Source organism: Engraulis encrasicolus, chromosome 24, assembly GCF_034702125.1.
Source record: "Engraulis encrasicolus isolate BLACKSEA-1 chromosome 24, IST_EnEncr_1.0, whole genome shotgun sequence".
NCBI classification, from domain to species: Eukaryota; Metazoa; Chordata; class Actinopteri; order Clupeiformes; family Engraulidae; genus Engraulis; species Engraulis encrasicolus.
Genome location: NC_085880.1, coordinates 14,517,934 through 14,530,167, shown reverse-complemented (window position 1 = coordinate 14,530,167; position 12,234 = coordinate 14,517,934).

Below are 12,234 nucleotides of genomic sequence, written 5' to 3'. Positions count from 1 at the left end.
GGTATGGGCGGAATGCCGAGTGAGTACGCTTTCGCTTAGTTCTAGCTCGGAGCTCGCGCTACGACTGACCCAGTGACTCAGGGATTAAAGTTGGTTCCCAGCAGCGAGAGTGGTTAGCTTACGTTGGAGTTAGCCTTAAGCTACAAACGGAGCAACTCTCACCTGCTCTGTATGAAAGGGTTTCGAGTGATTTTCCTAATCCATTTATCCCCTCCCTTGTCGTGTCCCAAGACACCGGCTTCCGGTTTTAGGAATCACGGTTTCAGATTAACGTCAGTGCTCCCTCCAGTGGGAGGGTGTGTGTGTGTGTGTGTATGCATGTGTGTGTGTGTGTGTGTGAGTGGATAGAAGGACTGACACTACACCCGGTCACACCCACCCCAGCTTTGAAAGCTCACCGTCCCGGTGAGAGCCCGACTGTCTTTATAACCAGGGCCTAAACGTCGCTTGCGTGTGGGCGGTGGGGGGAGGGCCGCCCTCGGTGAGGGCTACAGATTCACCCCCGCTCAAATCCCCCGAGGCACACGCCACCCCGCCCACCGACCTCCCCGACCCACCGCGCTGCTGTAAGTGCATGGGGTACACAGGTTTACACACTATTGAATTCACATGTGGTACAGAAGTGGTCTGGGGAAGATTGAATGGGTTACTATGCTGTCCTGCCGTGGTCCTTGTAGTCCGTCTTACGGCTGTGCTTGCCGTAGGGGAGAGCTGTTCACTTTCCCTGAGAGGTGACACAGGACTGTTAGACGTTGGAAGGGGTATAGGTGGCCGAATGTCCTGCATATTTTCCGGCAGAGCTGTCTGGTGGACCTCTACTAGTCGTGGGGCTGCAGTAGAGCTAGTCGTTGCTGATTCCCGAACGGCTGGAGGGGGGCTCTGTGGGATTCCATCCAGGTTAGTTACATGGCCGCCATCCATCGAGTGGTTTGGTGGGGGATCGTGGGTGGTGGCCTCCGCGTCTGGAGGGAGTGGTTGTACAGTGTTCGGCACTAGAGCTGCTGATTCCGGAGAGGGTAGCGCCGTACCTGTTGAGTCTCTCTCTGGGCTGATGTCCCGGGAGTCCTCCGTAGCGTGGTTCGCCGGGGTTTCGCGGCTGACCGTCTCTGGCTCCAAGGGTTGTGGCATTGCTGTGTTACGCAGCGGGGGTGTTCCGGCCCAATTCAGTGTGTCGACTGGGGCTTCTATGACCAGGATGCCTTCCTCGTCACTTTGGTCTGCCGTTGGGGACTCTGCAGCCTCTTTCACTGGTCCCCCTTTCATTTTCCCGTCCACCTGACGCTGGTGTCTTTCTGGCAGAGTTGTCACGATGCGAGTAGGATCCATCTGCAGGATGGATGGGAGAACACGGATCTCTGCCCGGTTGATGTTCTTTTCCGGTCCCGTTCCGTCAGCGAGACAGATTGTATATCCTCTGCCGTATGGGTCTAGAGCTCGCTGTACCTTATAGACTGCCGGTTCCCAAAAGTCTTGAATTTTGTGGCGGCCTAACGGGTGGTTTCTTTTGTGGACCAAGGTACCGGGGGAAGCAACTCAATCTGTACCGGTGGGCCGCGCTGGTTTCGGTGCTCAGCCGCTCCAGTTAGTTGGTCCCGGGCATGGGCATAGATTGCTTTGAGCTCGTCTTGATGCTGTTGCAGCCAGTCATGGGTTGATCCTGTCTCCGGCTCTTCCTCTGCATGGCCCAGAAGAAAATCTATCGGCAATCGTCCTTTCTGCCCAAACATCAACTGAAATGGAGAATGCCCAGTGGATGCGTGTGGGGTGGTATTGTAGGCGAAGAGTATCTGGGGCAGTGCCTGGGGCCATCTACGCTTCTGTTCTGGGGGGAGTGACCGGAGCAGATCATGTAGCGTGCGGTTAAATCTTTCGCACTGCCCGTTTCCCTCCGGATGGTACGGGGTCGTCCTACTTTTGTCAATCCGATAGAACTGGCAGAGCTGTTTCATCAAGTCCCCCTCAAAGCTTCTTCCTTGGTCACTGTGAAGGCGCTTTGGGACCCCATAACGATAGAACCACCCCTCTGTCAACAGCTTTGCAACTGTGCTGGCCTTCTGGTCACGGGCCGGGTAGGCCTGGGTGAACTTTGAAAATACGTCGGTCACTACAAGGACGTTTTCGCGTCCATCCGAGGATTTCTCTAAAGTAGTGAAATCTATTGCGACCACGTCCAGGGGACATGCAGCCATCAGGTTCCCAGGAAACGTCCGCACCCTGGGGTGAACTGCTTTTGATGTGATGCATCGGGGGCACTTTTGGCAGTGGGTTATGATCGCTTGGTACATGCCGGGCCAGAAACATCTTTCCGTTATGAGCTCGGTGGTACGTTCGATGCCCTGGTGTCCGTGGTCATCGTGCAGACTGGTCAGGACTTCTTCCTTCAAGCACTGTGGTAGAAGAAGTTGAAGGGTCTCTTTACTCTCGCCAGGCAGCCGAATGCTACGGTACAGCACCCCTTCCCGGCATCGGATCCGTTGCCATTCCCTGAGGAGTCTTTGGGCTCCTGCAGGCAAGGCTAACCGCTCTGACCTACTGGGTCGAGTTCCTCGCTTCCACAGATTGCCGAAGGGCCCGATCACGGGGTCAGCGGACTGCAGGCTCCTCAAGTCCGCTTTTTGTCGCAACGGGAGAGAGCGCTGGCCTCCTGGCATAGGGCCCCAGTAATGGGTCCCGTTGCGCTCTGGGGAAGTGGGGGGACAGCCAGGCCGGGCGCAACAGCGGCAATGGAGACTGGTTCAGGAAGTCTAGAGAGTGCATCTACATTTTTATTGGCGGCGCCTGGCCGGTATTTGATGTCGAAGTCAAACATTGCCAGCTCAGACGCCCAGCGGTGTTCTGTCGCGCCCAGCTTGGCTGTCTGCAAATAACTCAGCGGGTTGTTGTCCGTAAACACTACGAATTTTGCCCCCAGGAGATATTCTCTAAACTTGTTAGTTACTGCCCACTTCAGGCCTAACAGCTCCAGCTTTCGTGAACTGTAATTGGACATGTTTCTTTCAGACGGCCGCAGACCACGGCTGGCGAATGCAATCGGTCTCCTTTGCCCGTCTTGATCTTGGGCAAGTACTGCGCCGAGCCCAGCATGACTTGCGTCGATTTCCAACACAAAAGGCTTTGTGAAGTCTGCATAGGCGAGGACAGGTGCTTGGATGAGCTGATCTTTTAGGCTCTGAAAGCTCTGCTGGCACTCTGGGGTCCACTGGCTACCAAGGGCCGTCGTCCGAGTCCTGGTTGTATTCCGGTTTGCTTCTGCCGTGGCAATCAGTCGGTGTAGGGGCGCTGCTACTTTAGCGAAGCCCGCCACAAATCGGCGGTAGTAGGATGCAAATCCAAGGAAGGATCTTAACTCTTTCGTGGTGGTCGGCTGCTTCCACTCCTCCACTGCTTTCACTTTATCCGGGTCAGTGGCCACCCCTGATGCGGAAACCACGTGTCCCAGATATTTGACTTCGGTTCTGAAGAAGTGGCATTTGGACAGCTTTAGCTTCAGATTGTTGTTCTGCAACCGGGTCAGGACAAGTTTCAACCGCTGAAGATGCTCTTCGAAGGAAGTGGAGAAGATGATTATGTCGTCCAGAAAGAGTAAGAGTGATTGAAAGCTTTGATCTCCGAAGATCCTCTCCATGAGTCTCTGGAATGTGCTTGGCGAGTTGCAAAGGCCAAATGGCATGCGGTTAAATTCAAACAGTCCAAAAGGCGTACAAAACGCAGTCTTCGGTTTGTCGGCCTCTGCCACCGGCACTTGATTGTAGCCGCTTGCAAGATCAAGCGTGGAGAACTATTTCGCACCAGTCAGCGCATCCAGAGACTCTTCGATTCTTGGTAGTGGAAATGCATCTTTTCTTGTTTTGGCATTCAGCATGCGGTAGTCTACGCACAGTCTCATGTCACCCCCCCCCCTTTCTTCTGCACGATGACTATTGGTGATGAGTAGGGGCTACAGCTGGGTCTTGCGATTCCTGCTTCTACTAGTTGTTGGATGTGGGCTTTCACTTGCTCATACTGTGATGGGGGTAATCGACGGTATCTTTGTCGAATAGGAATGTCATCTGTGAGAGGGATCTCATGCTCGACTAACGTTGTGCACCCTACATCTCCTTCTCCACGACTGAAAACGGCCCCATACTGCTTGAGCAGTGCTTTCGCCTGCTCCTCTTCTTCTGCCGACAGTGTAGGCAGCGATAGGCTAGAGAGGTCGACGGGCGGAGCGACCCGCGCCTCAGCGGACCGAACGAGGGCGACCCGCTCCCCACCGCCCCCCTCCACAATACTCACGTCAGGCCCGGTAGACAGTACTTGGACTACATGGAGCTCTCCCAAAGCTGTATGTGGTTGTAGCCACACTTCCTGTGAACTTACATTAACTACTGGCACCTCAACCACCCCATTGTTTACTGACAATAACGCCTTGGAAATGAGTAAGCCCATGGGCCACTGGGTGTCGTCTAGCGGGGGCTCTAACAATACAGAGCGAAGGGAGACGTTGGAAGCGCTGGGACACACTAAGGAAATTAGTTTAAGGGAACCTGGAGGAACACACTCGGCTTTTCTCTGTACTCTGGCTTTGCCCAAGTACCCTTTACGACACAGACCTTCTAGCGATTGACAGGTAGTGAAAACCTGCTGCCAGGTCTTGCTGTCCCCGCCCCGAGACGGCTGTGCGAGTGTGGACGGTAAGGTGGCGAACAATTCTTGGTAACAGCTTTGAATTACATTCATCCCCAGCAGTCCTGGTACTGCCTGTTTTTGCTGCCGAGTGAGGGGGTCGATAGGATCGCGTACCACCAAAATGCCCATGTTCTGGAAGGTCTTACCCAACACTGTAATGTCTAACTCAACATACCCTGAATAGGGAATCTCATACCCATTAGCTGCTCGCAGCTGTAACCAGCTGCAGGGTTTGATCGACTCGTGGGAAGCTTGGAAATGTTTTGTGAAAAACTCTTCAGTTATGGTGGACACCATGGAGCCAGTGTCTAAAAGGCACGGCACCGGGTGTCCCCCCATCGATACCTGAACAACTGGACACGAACCTATGAGTTGGGATAAGGGGTTTGCGTGGTTGGATGTCGAATTCTGCGAGCCTACAAGTGCACCTCCTGGCATTTGGCTCTGCACACCAGGGGGCGTTAGTTTTCCTGCGGCTGCAGGGGCAGGAGTTGCTCTGCTACTTGGTGATTGGATGTAGCTCTCTGTGACGCTCCACGAGTGGGGGCATTAGGGGGGTCTAGCTCTACACGGCAGTATTTGGCGATATGTCCAACGCGGTTGCAGCGCGAACAAATGGGCTTGCCATCTTGCTGGAAACGGTACGATTTAGACGAATTTCCCCCACCCCGTTGGTTACCCTGTGGGCGAGAAGCATTTAAGTGTGACAGGATGGCATCCAGTTGTGTCTGCTGACGACGCACGGCTTCCTTAAGCTCTGCTATTTCCCCATTCGGAGCGGTAATAGCATTAGACTGTACCCCTGAACCTCCTCCCATGGACGTATATGTATCGAAAGAGAACGCTCTAGGTCTAGGTCGCACCTCTTGCCTTCCCTCTTCCAACCATTTAATTGCTGCCCCTCGGAGCGTGAGGAAATCCATTGAAGGATCCAGCGCTAATCGCCTTTTCAGCTCTCTCCTCAACATGTCATCATTAACACCTTCAGCAAATTGGTCCCGCAGAACCCTATCAGAATTTGAAACTCCCTCAGGTGTTTTTTTTACAACCATCTCCATAAGTGTTTTCAAAGAATGGGAGAAATCCCGCAATGACTCTCCTTCTTTTTGATGGCGCTGGAAAAACGACAGCTGAGCTGCAACATACGACTTTGAACAGCTAAAATTTTCCGTAAGGATCCTAAAAAATTTCTCTGCCGTATTTCTGGCTGAAATCTCGTGAAACTCAACTTCCGCCTTTGCAGCGCCATCCAAATGATCATACAGGAATAAAACCTGTTCTGCCTCGGGCAACGGCCGAGCATCCAAACATCTACGGGCCTCTTTGACCCATTGATCCACAGTGAGCAGATCGGCTGATAGTTTACCCGTGAACTTGGAACACTTACGTTCTCGTGGGACATAGACATACCGTGGTTGCGGTGCAGCACCTGAAGTACTGCTGGAAGTCGACTGTTGGGAACTAGTGGTGGCAGGTGGTGCATTGGACTCACTGTTAGGTGCTTGCCCATCTGTTGCGCCCTCTTCCCCCAGTCCCCGGGCTTTCAACTGTTCATTTTCAGCACGAAGCTGTCTCAGTTCATTCATTATGGTCTCCATGTCAGACACAGTTTCTCTGTTAGACATAGTTGAAGTCAGCAGGCCTTCAGGTGCTCGATGGGTGGGGCTGTCGTTCGACGTCCCACGATGCGAGTGTGCTGCCGCTTCTCCCCTCTCAAACGCACAAACTTTACCTCTCTACCTCCAAGCCTCTAAACCCCTAACACAAAGTTGGCCAAAAAAAAACTTAGAAGAAAGGGAAAAAAAGGAAAAACTAGAAATCACAAGTCTTTGGATCCAAAGCCGACTACGCCAGTTGTAATAGGGTGAAGGTGGTGGGTTCACCCAAGACCCGTGCAGGGTTTAAACCAATAAATGATCCAAGGACAAGTGATTTGAAGTCAGGTATAAAAATATTTGTTTTATTTTTTTTCTTCAATAAATATTCAGAAAAAAAGAAAGTAAAGGAAAGAAAAACAAAATATAAAGCTGAGGCTGTATGGGTAGCAGGCTAGTACATACGCAGTGGGCCCCACTACTACACTACCCTAGGTGACCCCCCAAACCACATACGGTATATAGTGAAGACACTGCACTCAAATGAGAGCCACGCGGCTCAGTAATCCACAGCAAACTGTGATACACACATAAAGGTGCTGACACACGAATGGACCCTTACTAGAGGTATGCTTAAGGTGGGCATAAACAGGGACTGCTACCCAGAGCCTCAGTTAAAAAGAACGATAACAAAAGAAAATGTAGGCCACTTGGCCACAAAAACGGTTAAAACACAATTGGCTTGGAGTACTAATTGCATATAAACGGAGAGGGGAGCAAGCGGCACAAACACTCAAAGATAGCTACGCTGGTGCCGCTGAAACAAAACAAACATACACATTAGTAACATACACATTTTCCCCCTCTTTCAATCACATAGTGATGGTATAGCCTTTCGCTATTACCATGAACATTTTTAAAATGTTTCTCAAACATGAGTATTTATTTAATAAACATTACAATCATAAACATACCAAGTTGGTAAGGCAAGAGGGCGACTTGTAGACATGAGGTACAATGAAAAGTAGGATACCTGTTAAGCTGAACCCAGAGGTGGACCTACACTCTGGTGGATGAACGGCGCAGTAACTCCAATCACGCAAACCCCTCTCCTGGTATTTAAATATAAACATGCCAGAACATGAGCATCGGTGATACACCATCACAGTCACACTCGACAAACTGTACGGGGCTAGGGACAGCAAAACACTGGTAGCTACCTGGTATGTTGGCGTCTTAGCGTGATACTCCTTCGACGGCTTGTGGACTGTACTGGGCCAAGCATGCGAACGCTTTCCCTGCTATTAAATGCAGACATAGGCTAGTTGTAAACAATTGCTATGATGTTACATCAAAGCCGATAAATCAGTACAGCGTAAATTCAATGAAGTGATAGCTACCTGATGCCGTTTCGTTTGTTTCCTCGGTGGCGTGGGTATGGGCGGAATGCCGAGTGAGTACGCTTTCGCTTAGTTCTAGCTCGGAGCTCGCGCTACGACTGACCCAGTGACTCAGGGATTAAAGTTGGTTCCCAGCAGCGAGAGTGGTTAGCTTACGTTGGAGTTAGCCTTAAGCTACAAACGGAGCAACTCTCACCTGCTCTGTATGAAAGGGTTTCGAGTGATTTTCCTAATCCATTTATCCCCTCCCTTGTCGTGTCCCAAGACACCGGCTTCCGGTTTTAGGAATCACGGTTTCAGATTAACGTCAGTGCTCCCTCCACTGGGAGGGAGTGTGTGTGTGTGCAAATGCATGTGTGTGTGTGTGTGTGCATAGGAGTGGATAGAAGGACTGACACTACACCCGGTCACATATATGAGCAACAGTTTCCTTTTCTTGCTGGTTTGAATGCAGGATACAAGAAGGGTCATACTTTGATGGGTACCAAGTTGACAAGTTGTACCTTGTTGGCAGGCATTGCAGCCTTGCTTTAATGGCAAACACAATTATTTCTTCTGAGATGGAGTGATTTTTAAAAACTGAATGGGACACGGATTTGTCGGCGGACTCAAGGAGCGCCAATTTCCCTTGCAGTTTTTTTTCCAGTGCTGTGCGCTCAATGTTTTGCTGTTATTTAAAAGTGATGCTCTGATGTTTTTAATTTGCAACTGGCATGTCGTGTTGTTTTCGTTCAGGATCACTAGGGGCGAAATCTGGTGGTTTGTCACAATATCCTCGAGTGTGACTACTGCTCCGTCAGTGCTCCTCCAGGACAGTTCAAGTCGCGCTCGTTGGCAAAGGTCGTTGAGATCTATCCAATCGGAGCGCACCCCGAATCCGGCTGCCTTGATGTCGAGTTTGCCGTTTTCTTTCAGTTTGAATCCAAGAAACTGGGGGTCGCTGGGAGAGGCAGGTGGTATTTTACGTCGCTGTAGATGTAACAACAGCGATGCGCGTGCCAGTTCTCTGACAGTGGTGTCATCACTGTTTAACATGTTGATGAGATGCCCTGTTCTTGTAGCAGTGTAAATCCATTCTACATTTGGGACACCTAGGCCCCCATCGTTGCGTGATTGGAAGATAATGTCCCGTGTTGTGTGGCCATTTAATCCAGTCCATTTTCTTACCAGCCTCACCGTTTCGTTATTTAGAGCTGCCAGCGTATTTTGAGCAATGTGGACATTCGGGAAAAGGTGTTGTATTTTCGCTACTGCTATAGCACTGATGGCTTCGATTTTCATCATAATAGGGAGGGGAGAAGAATCTATGAGTGCCAGTCTTTGGGTGTAGGCCTACTCCTGGCACAACTCCGCCACTTGTTCCTCCCAGTCGCCCGCCACATTAAACCTGTGCCCCAGATATGGATATGTTTCGTGGCGTTCATATATGCGGATGGGATTGCTCATTATTGAGAAGACGGGGGGCTTGTCAGACTTAGCTTTGTACCATCTATTCCCACCACTTCGTCTCTCATAGAAGGCAGCGCATTTTGTGTGTTTAATGTCCAGGCCTGACCACTGTATGAATTGTTCTGTACGCAGGAGCATGTTGTTAATCACGTGTTCGTCCCTTGATGACATTTCCACATCGTCCGCGTAGCCTTGGACGGGGTTCGGGGAGCGCGCTCCTGCGGGCGCGCATTGACACATCCATTTAAGCCAGGAGTTGATAGCTAGAATAAAGTTTATGGCGCTCCATGGGCACCCAGTCTTAATGCCGATGTTAAGTGGCACAGGATCAGTCAGTGCTTTTCCACATATGACCTGGATGAAGGAGTTAGAGTATACGTCTTTAATTATGTCCGAGTAGAGCACACACACACACACACACACACACACACACACACACACACACACACACACACACACACACACACACACACACACACACACACACACACACACACACACACACACACACCAGCCAACTCAAGCCCACCGTGGAGTTGAGTCAGTGCTTTTGCTTTGAGGCTGAANCAGTGGCGGAACAATTGCACACAGGGCCCCTGGGCAAGACACTTATGGGGCCCCCTATACAGCTTTTCCAAGCTCACAATAGGGCCCCCACCACTAATACGGGAGGGCCCTGGGCCCAGGGGCAAGTGCCCTGCTTGCCCTCCCCATAGCTCCGCCCCTGGGCTGAACGCCCCCCTACATTCCTCAAAAACGCTGACAAGCACCCAGGAGACAGACAGACACACACACACACACACACACACACACACACACACACACACACACACACACACACACACAAATATTAATACACACACACAGACACACACATAAACACACACACATACACACACACACACACACACACACCTCCTGTCTCCTCTACGGCGAAAATAAGGTGATTACGTTCATGTCTCCCCCCACACAACACACACCACAACCACACACAGAGAATACCCTTCACATACACATACATGCATACACACCATAGATGCCAAAATAAGACACACCCCTCCCTCATACACTTGCATCAGAACATGTACGAACAGAACATGTAAGTACACACACACACACACACACACACACACACACCAAAATAGCATTCTTAACTTAAGTTAAATTCTTAACATCCTTCAAACATTTAACATCCAAACCAAAAATACACTACTACCCTACTGCCTCATCCATCCCACACACACACACACACACACACACACACACACCTTTGCCGACCCTTCCCCCTCTCTTTTTTTCCATTTTCATAATAATAATAATAATTGTGTGTGCGGCAAGTCCTGTGTGTGCGTGTGCACATGTGCTTGTGTGTGTGTGTGTGTGTGTGTGTGTGTGTGTGTGTGTGTGTGTGTGTGTGTGTGTGTGTGTGTGTGTGTGTGTGTGTGTTTTGAAACGGTACAGAACTGATTGTTGGTGTGTTGCACGCCCATTCCCTGTTTAAAAAACTTGGTTGGGCCCAACCGTGGTGCAAATGGTAGGGCACTGGTTTGCTATGCACCCGACCCGGGTTTTATTCCCGGCCTGGGTCCTTTGCCGACCCCTTGCCGATCCCCATCTCTCTCTCCCCACTCACTTCCTGTCATAACCTTCACTATCCTGTAAATAAAGGCAAACAAGCCAAATATATGAAGGGTTCAGATGCAAAAAAACCCTAAGTGCTTTTTCAGAAAATAATCTTAATTCATTTTTATTTAATACAAAGCTATCAAAATTGCATATTTTTTATGTTATTTATCTAATATAACTATTTATATGTATTATCAAGTACATGAATGTATACCAAACCAAAAAAGGGGTTCGCTAAAAATATAGAAGTGCAGGTCTTCAGAAATGGAGTTAGGGGGTTTTGCATCTGAACTCTTCATACAGTATATATAAAAAACTTGGTTGAACTTTCAGGTTTCAATTTGAAAGAGCACAATACATACAGTGGTAAAAAAGCAAGACTTTACCAACCATAATGGTAACGCCAGTTGATTCAAATAGAATTAGAAAATTTCAGATGGTATACGGCTCACAGGGTGTGTAGAGAGGGGGATGGCAAAAGAGTTACTGGCAGAAACACAGACGGAGAGGAAGAAACACAGAGGCTTACACAGGGAGATATGGAGGAATGGGCAGAGACAGAAAGAAAAGAGAGACAGAAGGGATTAGATAAGAAGGGAGGGAGTACACAGAGAGAGAGAGAATGAGAGAGGAACACATGAGGAAAAGATAGACAGATAGACAGAACACCAGGTGGAGGTTGCAGATATCACGAGAGGGGGAGGGAGAGGAAAATGAAGGGAACATAGAAAGGGAAAATAAAGCCTCAACCTCTTTATGGCTGGGTGAAAAATAATGGTATATTCTTCATACTCACTAGACCAGAAGATTTTAATCACTTTAGTTCTGTATTGTTCTCTTATTTCTGTGGTTCTATGCGGGGCCGCTGACAGCTTTGGCTGGGCCCAGGACAAAGCAATCTGAAAAGGCATCCCATGCAATGCAAGCAAATGTAAATTTGACCCAATTCAGGGGCCAATTCACCCCTTTCCCTGGACCCGAGACAACTGAGCCCTTTGTCCCCACCCCCTGTCGGCTTCCCTTGTCCTCCTATGTGTCATGCCTCTATCTCACCATAACAAATACTGTATGTAAATGTGCCATGGCTGGCACACACTCACGCACACACACAAGCATAGATGCACAGGATGAGCAGGAGAGGATGACCTCTTGTGGACAAGCAGAGAAGTATGCATAGGCTACACCTGTGGAATGAGGGACCACACACAAACACACGCACACACACACACAGGGCCGCCAACAGGGGGGGAGAAAGGGGTATGTTGCCCCGGGCCCAGGGAATTAAAGGGCCCAGAATTGGGTCCCCATTACATTGTATGTATTGGGTAGGGGGCCCTTTCAGATGACTTTGTCCTGGGCCCAGCAAAAGCTGTCAGCGGCCCTGCACACACACACACACACACACACACACACACACACACACACACACACACACACACACACACACACACACACACTAACGTTATGGAGACAAGACCTTATATGTCATAAACACA